The sequence below is a fragment of the Pleurodeles waltl genome, chromosome 4_2 (assembly GCF_031143425.1).
Source record: "Pleurodeles waltl isolate 20211129_DDA chromosome 4_2, aPleWal1.hap1.20221129, whole genome shotgun sequence".
In the NCBI taxonomy this organism is placed as follows: Eukaryota; Metazoa; Chordata; class Amphibia; order Caudata; family Salamandridae; genus Pleurodeles; species Pleurodeles waltl.
Window position 1 is genome coordinate 1059750948 of NC_090443.1, and position 16987 is coordinate 1059767934.

Sequence of the window (16987 nt, forward strand, 5' to 3'; positions counted from 1 at the left end):
TGGCAAAACTCGACAAACTTTTGTGGCGCTTTTATGCAACTCTGCAGAATTCCCCCTACCCCTATTCTTATACTTCTTCATACCAAATTCAAGGTCGATGTTTCACCACCCGTGAGAGATTTGCCATCTTTACTATCATTTTCTCCTGCAAATACTCAGTTTACAAAAATGATACTAATTGTACTTTCTATGGAAGTAGTAATTCTTTTTATTTTATTGTTATTTTTTTATAACGTGATTTGCATTCTACCTCTGTTTGCACTCTTTAAAATCAAGTGCTAGAGTAGTGAAGGGCAGGTTTCTATAAGATTAGGATTTTTATATGACCCTGAGTGGTCCCAATGTAATTTACAATGTTGGGTCTTCAAACCCCAGGGGAACATGGCACTCTGCAACTGGAGGACCATAAGCCATAATTGGAGATCCCTTCCTGCCAGGAGGTGATCTCAATGTCTTTAGTACATCTACCAGAGCAGCAGTTACACCATAGGGATGTCTGAATGCCCAGTGGGCACAATGTATGTTTCACTGACTCGGGATACCTTTTTTTTTACTGAATTAAATTTCCTGTGCAGAAATGTGTTTCAGTAAAACAAAAAATAAAAATAGGGACATTTCTTTCCCTACCTTCATCTAGACAGGGCTGATCAGTGAAAGTGAAAATGGTGGGGCAACCTCCACTGTGCCCCGGCACTCCAGTGATGGATTAAATGCCAAGCCAAGGGTTCTGCAAGTGGAGCCAGTAGAGGCTGTACACTGTTGCATACCCTGTGGTTCACCTGATTCAAAATCACATGGCAAAACCACAAAATGTTTGATGGCGGACCACTATTGAATTGACAGTTATTTACCAAACTTTTTTGTTTTTTTTTGTTTTAAATAAACAAACTCCTGAAGTGAGAAAAGCATTCTGAAAACAAAAAAACTAATGAACAAGAGGGTTTTCTCCAGAGTGTGTGTGGTTATTATTTTTCTGTCCCTCATCACCAGGATTTACCTGGTGGTGATGCATACAAAAAATTGTCATTATACCACTCACCCTATGTAGGGTGGACATTGTAATGTTCTTCTTCAAATAGTCTCTATTCTGTCAGGGCATCATAGGATGCTTTCCATCGATGGAGCCAAGTGGAGCTCCATCACCAGAAACCTTATGGATCACCAAACTCAAAATGAAGAGGGTGAACCGCGAGTTTGGTTGACAGGGTACTCCATCTGCCAAACTATAAAACAGAACTTATATTTCTAATCTCTACTCAAATTTCAGAAACCCTCTTATCACCTCTAGGTACAGCCATAATCTCAGGGATTGGATCCATCTTGGAACCCTTATCACAGTTCATTGACTTTTTCTCAAGACTGCTTGTACAGCTTAGATCATCTTACTGAAAGACACCAAAGTTACACTACTAGAAGAATTAGTTTTGACCCTCCTTTTTAGAGTACCTCTAGGCCAAGGTGTAAAGGATTTAATAAATCAGATTCCTTGAGGAGGCTACCCTTCAGACAGTTACAGAGCTCTTGAGTGAGAGTGACTGGAGCTATGTGATACCTATAGCCAGTGTGGTTGAAAATGCTCAGTTGACCATGAAAGAAAATGTTTTTTAATTCAAAGAAATCTTATTCTAACAATTAAAGGGTACGTCAATGGCAGTAACTGTGCTGCATTTCTGGTAAGTGTGTAAATTCACAAAATTGAAATGCAAAATATTCGAAGTGAGATCTCATCTACTATAGAAGATATCTTGATTATTTGGACAGAGGAGGTAAATGTCGCAAACTGTTTCACAGAATTATTAACCACTTTAAACTCACATCTTCATTTCCGCAGCTCTATTGGCCAGGACAACCTGGTCCTTCTCATCATTCCTTCCACAAGAAACCTGTGGTTCTGGTACAATTTAAATATACTCTAAAATATTTAAGTTCAAGATGTTTAAACTGAAGAGACCATCATTGTGAGGTGCTCTACCTTGGACAGATGACACTGCTTTTTTCACTCTGCAAATTCAAATGTCTGGAAGGGGATTAACATGTGATAGGATAGATTTTACCTTGATGGAGATGTGCCAAGATGGCCTTAATCTCGAAAGTTATTCATAGCAATATTAAAGATGTCTTCGATTAACTCATTTGCTCAAATCTTCAGGTGTTGGGCCTGATGCGCAGGCCTCCCCTCCTGAAACAGATATCAGTTCATGATGACATTTGAAAATAACTCTTCATGGCAGAATTCTCTCTGTTAGAGACTTTTCTTGAGCTTGGTGGTCATTATGGTGTATTACTGTGTGTATATATTCCCAACATATGAAATATTTACTTTTGCAAAATGATATGTTTATAGTAAATCAAGTAAGAGCATTAAACATCATCATGGTTTTGTAATGTCATGTACTTATTGTGCAGTTCATGCAGCACTGAGTGGCAGTGATTGTCTCTGCAAAACATGTGTTGTCTTTTACAGTTCATATGATGAAAGGGGGGTATGGCTAAAGTATGCAATAAAATAACGAATGCTACCTTTATCAACAAGATACCTTGATCACTTAAAGTGTTATTAGTTCATATTTGTTGTTGTTTATTCAAGGTATTCTCAATGAAAGGTGTTCATTTCTTAATACTATAGGTTTTTTTAGTGAAAAATAAAATGTTCTCTCTTATATTAGGTAATTATGGGAAGGGTTTGAATAGCACTTTTTTCATGTCATATCAAGAATGTCGAGGTAGGAAACATTGTTGGTCTCTGTTTTTTCATCTAACATTGGTCTGATGCCTACATTGAACCCTGCTTCTCCTTTCTCCACACCCCTTGGCAGAGGAGCACATGATTGTCTTCCTATAACTGCCCACTTCATCAAACCTTAGGCTGACTCCGCTGATGAAACATAACCAAATTGTGACGTTACTTATTACATTGATGGATTGTCTCTGCAATGATAAAAGAATTGTGGTAGATGGCTAGGCTGCTGTTCTATGCATAAAGAGATGGAAAGTCACTGTTTACAGTGTGTACTGTACTGAATGGCCAAAAGGTTGCCTCTACTCATGCCTACATTTTCGCTGAATAGAAAAGTCCAAGCGTTTATCACTGATTCTATGTACTCTTTGATGTGGCCCATAATGTCAGGTGCATCCGGTTGCACTGAGGGTTCTTCACTTTTGCAGGTGTCCCTATTAATAATGTGTCTGATGTAAGAAGTTTGATTGATGCTCTCAGTTACCTCCCAAAGGTGTTCTTGCTAATTGTGATGAACATCAATCCACTCAGGACAAAGGCCCTGATTACGAGTTTTTTGGACGAGAACACGCATCCGCCAAACTCCCGACAGGGTGGCCGCCACTGTAGTCGCGACTGCCCCAGCAGCCCCATTATGACATTCCCGCTGGGCTGACAGGCGGAAACCAATGGGGAAGTGTGGCCAACATTATCCCTGGATCATAATCGAGTCATGGGCTATGCTGCCACATGAGGGGTCACAACCACCCTTGTAATGCGCACTGTCTGCATGGCCCCCTGTAACTGCTCTTCACTAGCCTTGCATGAAAAGCAGGTTGAAATTAGCAAGGCAGAGCTGCGTGCAGCGCCACCCTAGCTGAATGTAACCTGCACCCGCCGACAGCCCACCAAGATCACAGATCCCAGCAGAGATGGCGGAACCCTGGCGGTCAAACCACCAGGGTTGTAACATGATGGTCGGACCATCACAGCAGTGACGGTCCAGACCGCCACCGCGAGTCTGGTAATCTAGTGACCACCAGACTCATAATTACTCCCAAAGTGTCTAGAGGTGTTCAGTTTCTCCCAAACCTGAAGTTACTCTGTATCCCAAGCTGCTGATTCCCCAAATCCTATCTTTAATTATGCTCCTGACAATGAAAATAATCACTAGCAGAAATCAATTGCAACAAGCATTGGCAAGCCAATAGGTCTGGTGCTGGCCGTCTGCTTTTTGGCTTTGGTAATTCTTGTTTTGTCATAGTTTGTGCAAAGTCTTATTGTTGAGGAAGCAGCCAGGCCATCAGTCTAAACAAAATCAATGACTAAAGCCAAAAATATTTTGTTTAAAAAAAAAAAAGCAAGCATTACCTTAGCAGTAGGCAGAAGAGGACTACTTTGCATGTGGATGTGCTCCTTGTGAAAGCTATACCTGGCTGCTGAGCCCTTATCAGAGCAAAGTCAGTCCTGGGCTGCTTCTGTTCTATTTCAAGGAGACCCTGCCCTCCCACATTGGATCAAGTTCAACACTTATTTGCATATGCTAGGTCCAAACTGAGGTGCCATGCTTTGCAGAATAACAATGGATTGGTATGGGGCCCCATGTAGGTACCAGTGGCTGAGATTCATTCAAGCATTACAGCCATCACATTATGTATGCTTCTCTGAGAAAGGGCAGCATGCTCTAGCTCTATGTAAAATCAATCAGTGGCTGAAGTGCGCCAACCCGCCCCTTGATGCATGATTCAGTGGCTGGAACAAATCGGAATGACGGAACAATAGACTAATGGATGAAGTCTGGTCAAAAACCCTATAAGTAACTATGTTATACATATAACTAAAAAATCAAAACGTCTTGGCTAACACCAGAGCTAAAAAAGCCACTTGGTTTGTCATTGACTGCCAGACTCTTGCTTTTGTTCATGCTTTTTTGTAATATTTTGTAAAACATTCTTACAAACAGACAGAGAGACTTACAGAGACAGACAAATAGGCTTTACATACTGACTGGCAGAGAAGCTTGCACAGACAGAGAGCCTTGCAGAGAGGCTGAGGCACACAGACAGAGATTTGTGCAAACATTTAGTCATGCAAAGATAGACAGATAGGCTTGTACAGACAGATTGAGAGGCATGCACAGGCAGACAGATATACAGACAGAGATGCTTGCACAGAGAGATAGGTATGCACAGACAGACATACACAGACTGTTTGATAGAAAGAAAGGCTTGCCCAGACAGGCAGACACACGGACAGAGATGCTGGCAGAGACCTATAGGCCTGCACATACAGACAGTCATACAGAGAGTCTTAGATAAACAGCCAGAACGGCTTGTACAGACAGCCAGGCAATCAGACAGAGACTTGCACAGACAGAGGCTTGCACAGACAGACTGAGATGCTTGCACAGACAGACAGACTTGTGAAGATCAATAGAGTTGTAAAGATAGTTAGATGGATAGAGTTGCAAAGGTAGATGGACAGATGGATAGATAGATAGATGGATAGATAGATAGATAGATAGATAGATAGATAGATAGATAGATAGATAGATAGATAGATAGATAAATAGATAGATAGATAGAGAAACTGGAATAAGTGGCAGAGTTAAAATTAGTAATACAATTCTGAAATATCTATATAAGTAGGAATTACTAGAGAGCCACCCAAGCAGGACCTACAGAATAAATTGGTTTACAAATATAACAACATAACAGCACACTGAAAAAAAACTAGAAAGCTATCCAAACAGGACATATGAGCTAAATTGGTTTACAAGTATATAATGTAAAATACATACCAAAATGCATACAGGAGTTTAGGTATACATGCAGTTCATTGCATGCATATTAAAAAAATTACAATTTCTAGAAAACGATTTCAAATATAATTTGGCATGTGAAGAAATGGAAACAGTCAGAAAATAACTTAAAAGAAAAAAAACGCCATTCCCAATGGAATTTACAACACCATTAGCAGAGATAGGAACAGATGACGCTGAAATGTGTCCTGCGCTTCACGTAGAAGAGCTGGAAGAAAGCATCCTGTTATTACATCAGACTCTAAACATGAAGGCAACACCAGAACAATAAGTAAAAACGAATCAATCAATCATAGCATTTGTATAGCGCAGCACTGTCACCCAGGACAGTATCTGGCTGCTGAGGTTACTGTTTCTCAGTTCAAAAGCCATGTCTTGAGCCTCCTTCTGCAGTCTGCCAGGGAGGGAGCTGTTTGGAGGTGGAGGGGCAGGCTTTTCCAGCACTTGGCTGCTGTGTAGGAGAAGGAACAGTCTCCGCTTTAGCTGCAATGGATGCTGGGGGTGTTTGCAGGGTTAAGTGTGGCAGAGTATAGTTGTCTGGCTGGGACGTGATGTAGGATGGCCCTAGGTTGTGGAAGCCTAGATCTGGCATTTCTTCTGGATAGCGAGCCAGTGGAATTTCCTGAGGTGTGGGGTGATGCTAGAATGCCTTGGGAGGTGAGGATGAGTCTGGCTGTGGTGTTGTGTAGGGTCTGGAGTCTTTTGAGTAGCTGGAAGGGCAATCCAGTGTAGAGACTGTTGCTATAGTTGAGGTGGCTGGTGACCAGGACGTGTGTGATGGTCTTTCTAGTGTCGGTAGGGATCTATCTGAAGATTTGACTCATCATGCGGAGGATGAAGGAGGAAGCAACTGAGTTTTCTTATGAGAGGGCGTTGGTCCGAGTTCTGCTGGCCACCAGCTGTGGTGCCATACAGAGGTGTTCTTCCCGAAGATCAGGACTTCAATTTTATCAGTGTTTAGGTTGAGGCAGTTGTTCTTCATCCACCTTGCTACATTGGACATGGCATTGGCATGGCAGAAGTTGGCTTTTGTGTTGTGGGGGTCTTCGGTGAGCGAGAGGATTAGTAGAGTTTTGTCTGTGTAGGAGTAGGAGATTATATTAAGTCTGTTGGATCTGACAATATCTGCGGTGGGGGGTCATATAGATGTTAAACAGGGTGTGGCTGGGGGAGGATCCTTGGGGTACGCTGTAGGTGATGTTCTTGGGTGCAGAAGTAAATAGAGAAAGGCGGATGCTCTGCATGTATCCTAAGGGGAAGGATGCGAACCACTTAAGGGCATTTTGTTGAATGCCTATGTTGTGGAGTCTGTTGAGGAGAGTGAGGTGGGAAATGTTATCGAACGCTACGGGGAGGATCATAAGGATCAGAGTTGCTGACTCCCCTTGAGGAGGGTCCTCGTGTCATCTGTGGCGACGATCAGTGCAGTCTCTTTGCTGTGGATGTCCCAGAATCCTAATTGTGAGTTGTTGAGAAGATGGTTTTGTTCGAGGTAGTTGGTGAACTGTTGATTAATGGCTTTCTTAAGCACTTTGGCGGGAAAGGGAGCATGAAGATAGGTCTGTAGTTTTTGAGGCCGCTGGGGTTGGCAGAAGGATTCTTTAGGTGGGGTCTAACTTCCATTCATCCGGGAAGGTTGCCATGGAGATGGAGTTGTTGTTGTTGAGGATGCAGAATTGTTCTGAACTAATAGTGTTGGCTCCAAGGTTGAAAAGCCTGTGGGGGCAGGGCTCAGTCATTGCCCCAGAGTGAATGGATGACACGATGGCAGTAGTGGTCTGTGTGATGATTGGGGGCTAGGAGGTTATCGTATGGCTGGTGTTCATTGTTATAGAGATGTTGTCTAGGCTGGAGATGGAAGGTTGGTGGTTGAAATTGTTGTGTACGATGGTGATCTTGCTGTGGAAGTAGTCTGAGAAAAACGCTGACAATGAAGAGAACTACCTTCTGTGTGGCTGTACATCTTGTGAAAAAGCAAAATGCTGTTACTCAAAGTGAAGTTACTCAGTGACTGAAGCGGTCTAATCCCCTACCCCTTGCTGTATGCTCTAGTGAGCGGAAGTAAATTGTGAATGACACAGTAGTAGACCAATAGGTAAAGACAGCCAGAAGAAAGCCAGCCCCTGTAAATAAATATATTATACATATATTTTTTAAAACAAATCAAAAGGTCTTGACTAACAGCAGAGCTAAAAAGTACCAGGATGGTGTCTGGTAAAACAAAAGGGGGGAATGTGGTCACTCCCAGGGTATTTATTAAATCTAGAATACAAAAGGCAGGCCACAGGGAAGTGGGTTTATGTAGTTTTAATCTCTTTGGGCTTTTGGACAAAATATTTATGTTGTAATACATAAATATTGTGTCAAGAATGATGGGATCAACTATAGCTGGCGGGAATATTAAAGGCAAGAATATTGTTTAAGTGTTGTTTTTATTATAGTTGCAAAAAATAATTTGTGAACATTTTGAATATAATACAGTTTTTTAAAGATGGGATATTTTAAGTGTATACTTATTTCTGTGTTAATATGTTTGTACATTTTTTAGTGATCTGTCCAAATGTACAACATTACTTTATTACACATTTTGTTCATGTTAATAATTAATATATATTTAATTATGTTATAGTAGCTGGATTATGTTTTTTTAGGGTAGATTATTCGAAACAGTGAATATTAAGTTGCTTGTATGTTTATTTTTCCATGAAGCTGCTTAAATGAATAATTGATTTAGATTTTAACTCATTTTGAATTTAGTTTTTAAATGTAATTTTTTTTATGTATGTAAATGTTCTCAAGTATTTAAAACAAATATGTACATTTGTGTGAATGTAATTTAACACATTTTGATAATGAGTAAGACAATTGGTAAATGTTAAGAAAATACAAAATTATGATTTGTAAACCTAAAATATATTGTTTTACGTTTGCCATAAACATTTGAAGAATAACTTTATTGCATAAGTAATAACAATCTTTGCAATAAGGCAGATTAAAATAAGTTTAATATTTAAGTAAAATAAAAATACACTCATATAAAATATCTGTAGACCAATGTGCAAGACCGCATGAAGAATAAATATTCAGATAAAAAGCTTGTTATCATCTCATTTTAAAACAAACCAAGATATAAAATAGTGCACAAAGTGCTGAAGTGCCAGAATAGCTAGAGCAGACATTACCTACTATTCTAGATGCCAGGTAGATCTAATAGCAAATATATAGGCCCTCATTATAACATTTGCGATAAAAACCGCCTATCGCCACGGCGACGGCCACCAAAAGATCGTCGCCGCGGCTACCAGCCATCCACCAAATTATGACCACAGACGGATTTCCGCCAGAAGGATGGCAGAAATCCGGCTGTGGCCATGCCGGCAGATGGCGGTAAGGTGGCACTGCTGCCAGCAGCAGCACCACACCAGTAGACCGCCACTGGCCGTATTATGACAATTATTATGGCCTGGTGGTGTTCTGCTGGCGGATGCTGCTGCTGGCAGCAGCACCCGTCCCGTCTCCTGCCAGAGGACCCCCTGGACACAGGTAGGTGGGTGCTCCGACAGGGGAGGTGGGTGGGGGGTGTTGTCTGAATATGTGGGTGTGTGTGTGTCTGTGCGTGCATGTATGTGGGTGTGTGTTGCATGTTGTATGTGTGTGCATGTTTGGGGGTGTGATTGCGTGTATGTCGAGTAGTGTTAATGCGTGTCTGCGTGTATGTATGTAAGGGTGTGTGGATGTGTGTGTGAATGGATGTATGCATGCGTGGATGAATGTGGGAATGGGTGTGTGTATGCGTGTGTGCATGTGTGAAGGGAGGGACGTGTATAAAGGGGGGGTCTGGAGAGGAGGGGGGAACCTGTGGAGGGGGAGTGGATGGGGGAGACCCCTGATAGTGCCTACCGCTAGGGTTTTTCTGACTGTAAGGAAGCCACGAAAACCATGGTGGTAGGTGGGGTCATAATCCTGCAGGCATGCAAGTGAAGGCCGCCGGGATGGAGATTGATGTCTCCAGCCCGACGGCCGTTACCGCCACGGCGGTCGGTGTGGTACATTGGCAGTTTGGCTGAAGCCAAACCGCCAGTATCATTATATGGAGGAAAGTACCTCCAGCCTGTTGACAGTACTTTCCTCCATATTACCATCGACCGCCGGGGTCATAATGACCCCCCTAATGATTTACAACAAATAAAATAAATACTGTTTCTTATTAGCCTTCTCTAGCTCCAAAGCAGGGAATCCATTTCAGCAGTCCTTCGCCATCTAAGTATTTAATCTCATGGAACTGTCCTTGGCTACAGCCTTCTGTTTTGTTCTGCTGGAGATTTTCAACTTCCATCTCGATGACTAAGTCCGAAGGTAATAATCTTCACCACTCCTTCACTCCACGGTTATCCAAAAATGGTGCTCCCTTCTTGGACACTCCTGCAGCCTTGCCCCACTGAACTTCTAACTTCTCAAAGACTTTTTCTTCAAACATTTTCTTAGTCAGAAGGGAAGTGCTGGTAGGGCCCAATCCACTTTGTGAATCCAAAATGTGTAAAATCACTGTTTGCTTAACTTTTGACTTTGCCCCGGTGTAGCGCAACCCGATGTCCTCGGTTGGTGCTTTTTGTTTTTAGGCACAAGCTATTTTGAACTTTACATTTTTTAAACTAATAATTCAGGTTCTACTAATTGGATTTTGATAGTTTTGATGTCAAATAATTTATTAACATTTTTTAAATTGGTTTAGGATTTTTATTATGTTGTGTTTTCACCTTGTTCCTGTTTCTGTGCTGCATAAATACTTTACACCTAAAGTACTTACACATTATAACAGATGTAGTTATCCCCTAGTAGTGAAATGTAGTCAGCGTCTAGAAGCCATGCTATCTAGCTGTAGCTGTAGCTGAGCACCAAAGGCTTGTCCAGGAGACATGCAAAGCTCATGCAATACCACTGTAGTCACACAGTACTCACACACATGAAAGAAAATACTCAGTGTTAGAAAAACTTTATTTTGGTAACACAAATGTCAAAAATACCATAGAGACTATACTCCCTTAGGAGGTAAGTAATACACAAATTATATACACTTTTATGCAGAAATAGCTGTAAAAACAGTTAGAAAACAGTACAAATAGTGAAAATCACAATAGTTAAAAATTGGCCTGGGAGAACACAAACCATATCCTAAGAAAGTATAATGTGAATGTTGGTTTCCCACCTAGGCAAGTGTAGCGTGTAGAGGGATCCTGGGAGTATCAGAAAACACCAAAGGTAAGTAATAGAACCCGCCCCAGAGCCCAGGAAGACAGGAGTAAATCACAGGAACTTTCCTAGAACACACAAGAACACAAGAAAGAAGATAATGGAAGAACCAGGAGAGACTACAAGACACCAACAGTGGATTCCTGGACATGAAGACCTGTGGAAGAAGGGGCCAAGGCCAAGTCCAAGAAGCACATAAGAGTCAAGGGAGAACAGGCCCCTCGCTAACCCAGATAAAGGTGCAAATTGAGAACCACTGGTGAAGAACAATAGTCTGTACTGCACCCAGTACGACCGATGCGGGTTCCTGGCTGGCGCAGGTGATGTCCCATGCCAGATGGAAGATTGCAATCTTGTTTGAGTTGCTGGATTCCTCCAAAAAGCCTTGGCACACGTAAAGCTCGTGGTTAACGGAAAATGTTGTTGCACAGGAGCAGGATGGACCTGGTGGACTCTAACCAGGAGGGAGAGACAGAGGAGGCTCTCAGCAACTCGGAGACCCCTTGGAAGACCAGGCAGCGTGCACAGGACTCCCACAGCAAGGGGACAAAGAGGTGCAAAAGTAGGCCCATCCAGCACTATAACACAGGGTCCCATGCTGTAGGAGGCTGGCCTGGTTTGTAGTGGGTACCTTGGGTACTTACATCTTACACCAGGTCCAGTTATACCTTATTAGTGAAATGTAGTAGTGTTTTATCAGCTTAGGCTGATAGAGGTAGCTATAGCAGAGCAGCTTAGGCTGAACTAGGAGACATGCAAAGCTCCTGCAAAACCACCTATAGTTACACAGTACTTATTCACAAGTAAAGACAATACTCAGTGTTATCAAAACTAAAGGTAGTTTATTTGGGTGACACAAGGCCAAAAATATCTTAGAGGCAATACTCCTTCTGGAGGTAAGTATTATACACAATATATACACTAGACACCAAAATAAGGTAAGTAATTAGACATAGGATAGTGCAAACAATAGGAAATGTTATAAAATGCAATGGGAGATAATAGGTCTAGGGGCAACACAAACTGTATACTAAGAAAGTGGAATGCAAATCACAAATTCCCCCTAGCCAAGTGTAGTGTAAAGAGAATCGCTGGGAGAGTAAGAATACAGCAAAGGTAAGTAAAATACCCCACACCAGCGCCCAGGAAAGTAGGAGTAAAGTACTGCAAGTTTCCTTGGGACACACTACAAGTCGTGATTAGAGTTATTGCAAGAACCAAGCAAGACTGCAAACAAAAAACACAGCCATTTTACACTGCACTTCAGTAACTTATAAGTCACATATATGTCTAACCCTCACTTTGTGAAGGTTAGGTGCAAAGTTACTTAGTGTGAGGGCACCCTGGCACTAGCCAAGGTGCCCCCACATTGTTCAGGGCTAATTCCCCGGACTTTGTGAGTGCTGGGACGCCATTACATGCGTGAACTACATATAGGTCAATACCTATGTGTAGCTTCACAATGGTAACTCTGAACATGGCCATGTAACAAGTCTAGAATCATGAAATTGTCACCCCAATACCATTCTGGTACTGGGGGGACAATTCCATGCATCCCCGGGGCTCCAGCATGGACCCCGGGTACTGCCAAACTAGCTCTCTGGGGTTTTCTCCGCAGCTACCGCTGCTGCCAACCTTCAGACAGGTTTCTGCCCTCCTGGGGTCTGGGTAGCCCAGTCCCAGGAAGGCAGAACAAAGGATTTCCTCTGAGAGAGGGTGTTACTTCCTCTCTCTTTGAACATAGGTGTTAAGGGCTAGGGAGGAGTAGCCTCTCCAGCCTCTGGAAATGCTTTAAAGGGCACAGATGGTGCCCTCCTTGCATAAGCCAGTCTACACCGGTTAAGGGAGCCCCCAGCCCCTGCTCTGGTGCGAAACTGGACAAAGGAAAGGGGTGTGACCACTCCCCTGTCCATCACCACCCGATGGGTGGTGCTCAGAGCTCCTCCAGGGGGTCCCTGGGTTTTGCCATCTTGGATTGATCTTGGTGAAATATGGGGTTACCAATATATAGTGACAGAATTTAGAGGACAGAGAGCATAAACACTGGGGATCCAAGTGAACACAGTCAAGCACACTGACATCAGGCAGAAAATGGGGTAAACCATGGCAAAAAGAGGGTATTTTCCTACACAACCTCACTAAGGTTGTGCTGCAAGAGCTCTGCAAGGAAAGGGGGCTAACTGTGGACATGAAAGCTTTCAAAGTGGACCTACAGATTTCTCTCTGAGCCCATGAGGATGTCAAAATTCTGCAAGCAGCAACAGAGAAAGATAATCCTGACGGGCACCTGGTACCAAATCAGGATGAAAACCAGGATCCAGAGGATTAACCGGAACTTCAGGGAGAACCACCCAGCCCCCATGTGAAGAATCAAGATACCCATGATGCGGCAGGAAGAAGCGAGTCTTCCGGAGGCCAGTCACAAGTGGAGTTGGAGGATGGGAGGAAGGAAAGGAAGCTCAAGCTGGTGCTGGCCAAACTAAAGATGTCACATGAACTCAAACTTAAGGAGCTGGACATTGAAGCCAAGCAAATCGAGTCCAGCAGCAATGGTGGCACCAAGTCATAAGAGTCTATTGGAGAGGTGAGAGTCTGCATACTCAAAGACCTGGTGCCCAGTTATATGGTGAGGGATGAAATATATAATTGGTATCAGCTTAAGAGGTAGCTCTGATGGTACTCAGGGTCCCAGAGGAGTACTGGGGGGAGGGTAGCTTGTGGACGTAACCTCCTAACACTAGAGGTAGAGGATCAGATCCAGTATGCCCCATGAAGACATTCTTCTCTCTAAATGTGGATTGACCCTTGAGAAATACAGGCAAAGGTTCAGGGACAGACAGAAAATCCCCATCCATCCTTGGGTGGACTTCATAGATTATGCCAGCAACACAGTGAAAGCCTGGGTGAAGGGCAGCAAGTTAAATGATTTCAATGGGATGTACAATCTGATTTTGAGGGAGCACAGCTCAATACTTGTTTTACAGAGCTGCTTCAACACCTGGTAGATAGCAAGCTGACTGACTACAGGAAGATTCCTCACCAGGAGACCTCTGGGCTAGCACAAGTGTGTCTAAGAAGGCATCATAGGGGCTTCCCAAAAAGGGTGGTCAGGGTTCTCACCAGAAGAGGGAAGGGGGAGATATAAATGAGGAGTCACCTGTAGGTCCCCAAAATAGTCTTAAGGGAAAAGATCCTAATCTAACTGTCACTATCCACTCACCTGAACTCCATGAGGTTCTGATGGGGCGACGTATGACCTCCTCTCACTCTGGGGACTAACTTTGGTAGCAGCACCTGAAATGCTACACCAGTGAATGTTCCCAAAGTGAAGGGGGCGTTGGGATAGTGAGAGAAAAGACAAACTCCACTGGATTCTGGTCACATTTGCTGTTCAGTGGGTTATGGAGGGTTTACATGCATTATGGGTCTCAGGATTTGCAGTGCAGTAATCAGATGCATACAGAGATTAGATCTGTGAAGGACAGGACACATTAATATATGTACAAGAGAATACTCTTAAACTGACAGGCGTAGCTCTTTAGATACAGTGACATACTAGGGAGTACTGTTAGAACACAGGGTAAGTACATTCACATTAAACATGTGGGGCCTGATTGACAAAGGTAAACTTAGACTTTTAGTCTAAGTTTAGGCCAAAAGTCTAAGTTTACGACTTTTTGGTACTCACAAAGATAAGTTACATGTAGTATCTTTTAGTCCGTATTCGGGGCATATCTTCTGTACACGGGTCGGAGGAGGTAATCCTTCATACTGACAAACCTGTGTCAGTGCCTACCATCCATCCACCCAGCTCCAGCTGATACTCCTCAGCCCACACCCAATCCTAGCCTTGCTGCACACACATAAGCAGAGCTGCAACAAACAAACCTTTTCATACCTCTCAACATGTCGCTGAATGTGTTTGTTGGTTTGGCCCTTGCCATGCGACTGCAGGATTTGAAGAGAAGGAGGAGGAGAGGAGAGAGGATCTTCAGACAAAGGATCAATCTCTTTGGGATGTTCAGGTAAGACGACATTGCTACATACCATTTCCCCCTGATACCATCTTGAAGATGATTTGTGGGTAGGAGCAGGATCTAGACTCTGCAACCTGCCGCTGCCACGCCATCCTAGCCTATGTCAAGATCCTAGCAGTTCTCCATTTCTTTGCTACGGGATCATTCCAGAGGGTCTCTGGTGACCTTGTGGGTATCTCCCAGGCAGCACAGTCCCGATACCTGCTTAAGGTACTGAACTGCATCAATAGGAGAGCCCATCGCCACATACGAATGCCCCATACACTGGCCAGAAAGCAAAAGGTAGCTAGGGATTTCTACCTCATGTCCTGCATCCTACATGTGCTGGGTGCAATTGATTGCACTCATGTGACTCTTCGGCCACTCACCACAATGCACACATCTTCTGCAACAGTCACTACAGGCACTCCATCAATGTGCAGGGTGTCTGTGATGCCAGTGGTAGCTTTATTGATGTACATGCAGTGTTCCCAGGCAGTACCCATGATAGCTCTGTATTCAGCAGATCACCTTTTGCCTGGAGGATGGCAGTGGGATGCATTGGATTATGTGACTACTGGGTAAGTACCAATCACCTTACAAGTATGACATGTATTATTGTTTTTTAAAATGCACAACCATTAGACAACACTAAGGTGGTCATTATGACCCTGGCGGTCAGGTTCCGGCCTCGCAGGCAATGGTGGTAGTACCGTTGCCTGGCCAGCGGTAATGACCACCAAATAATGACCATGGCAGTGATCCCTCCATAGACAGCCAATGTACCACACCAACCGCCAGCATGGTACGACCACTGAACATGGCGGTAGCCACTTACAGGCAGGCTTAAGACATGGATCCACCCACCATATTATGACATAGCACACTGCCAGGATTTCTGGGGCGGTAGCAACAACACCAAAAGCCTGGCGGAAACACATAATTTAAAAGGAGACACTCACCTCCAGGGACACAGAGGAGTCTGCAGCCGCCATGGAACCTGAACTGCAAGTCTTCCTGATGCTGTACCACGTCATGGCCGTCCTGGAGCACCAACACCGATGAAGACGACAACAGTGAGTACAGCCGCCTAGCACACAAAGGAGGGAAAGAAGGTGGGGAGAGTGACACACACACGCACAACACACACCATACACACACCCCACACACCCAGAACCAGCTGCAGAGTAAATCGATTGAAACAGGACCCAGGAGCAAAGAAGGCCAGGACACATACCTCTGTTCCAATCACAGTAATCATTGGATGAAAATTCAAAATAAAAATAAAAACTTATAACTGCATATGTACATGCAGGTCGAAAGGCCAGTTCAAAGTCTCCAATGCCCACAGGGCAAAGTACAAGCCCCAACTTGACTCCTTACAACATCTGGACTCCACTGTTCAGGGGCATCATGTTGGAAATGGGCAGGCACCTCAGGGGGCGGAGGGGTGGGGTGGGAGGGGGTGCAACTCATTTAGAGGGGGTTCCTAGCCGACTGGTTCTGGAGAGGGCTCCTTGCCCACTGGTTCTGGAAGGGACCCTTGCCCATTGGTTATGGAGGGGTCTCCTTGCCCACTGCTTACTGAGGGTACTCCATGCTCACTGGTTCTTGAGGGGACCTTTGCCCATTGGTTCTGGAGTGGGCTCCTTGCCCACTGGTGATGGAGGGGGCTTCTTGCCCACTAGTTCTGAGGGGGGGGCCCTGCCCTCTGGTGATGGAGGGGGCTCCTTGCCCACTTGTTCTGGAGGGGGGTCCTTGGCCACTGGTTCTGGAGGGGGCTCCTTGGGCTTAGTTTTTGTAGGGGGGGTCCTTGGGTTTAGATTTTGTAGGGGCCTCCTTGGGTTTCGTTTTTGTAGGGGCCTCCTTGGGCTTTTTTTTAGGGGCCTCCTTGGGCTTACATTTTGCAGGGGCCTCCTTGCCCCTGGCCATGGGAGTGGCATCCTTGGCCTTGGTCTTGGGAGGGGTTTCCCTGGCCCTAGGTTTTGGAGGTAGCTCAATGGTCTTGGTTGTCTGTTTAGGAGGGGGCAGCACTTTAGCCCTCTGTTTTGGGGCCAGAGGAGTGTCTTTGGGGCAGGGGGCTGGAGTCCCATTCATGTGCCCCTTAGTGGCTGCTGGAGACTTTGGGGATGGTACAATGTCAGACTGTGTGCTTGAGATACTGGGCTGGTGGGGTGGGACCTT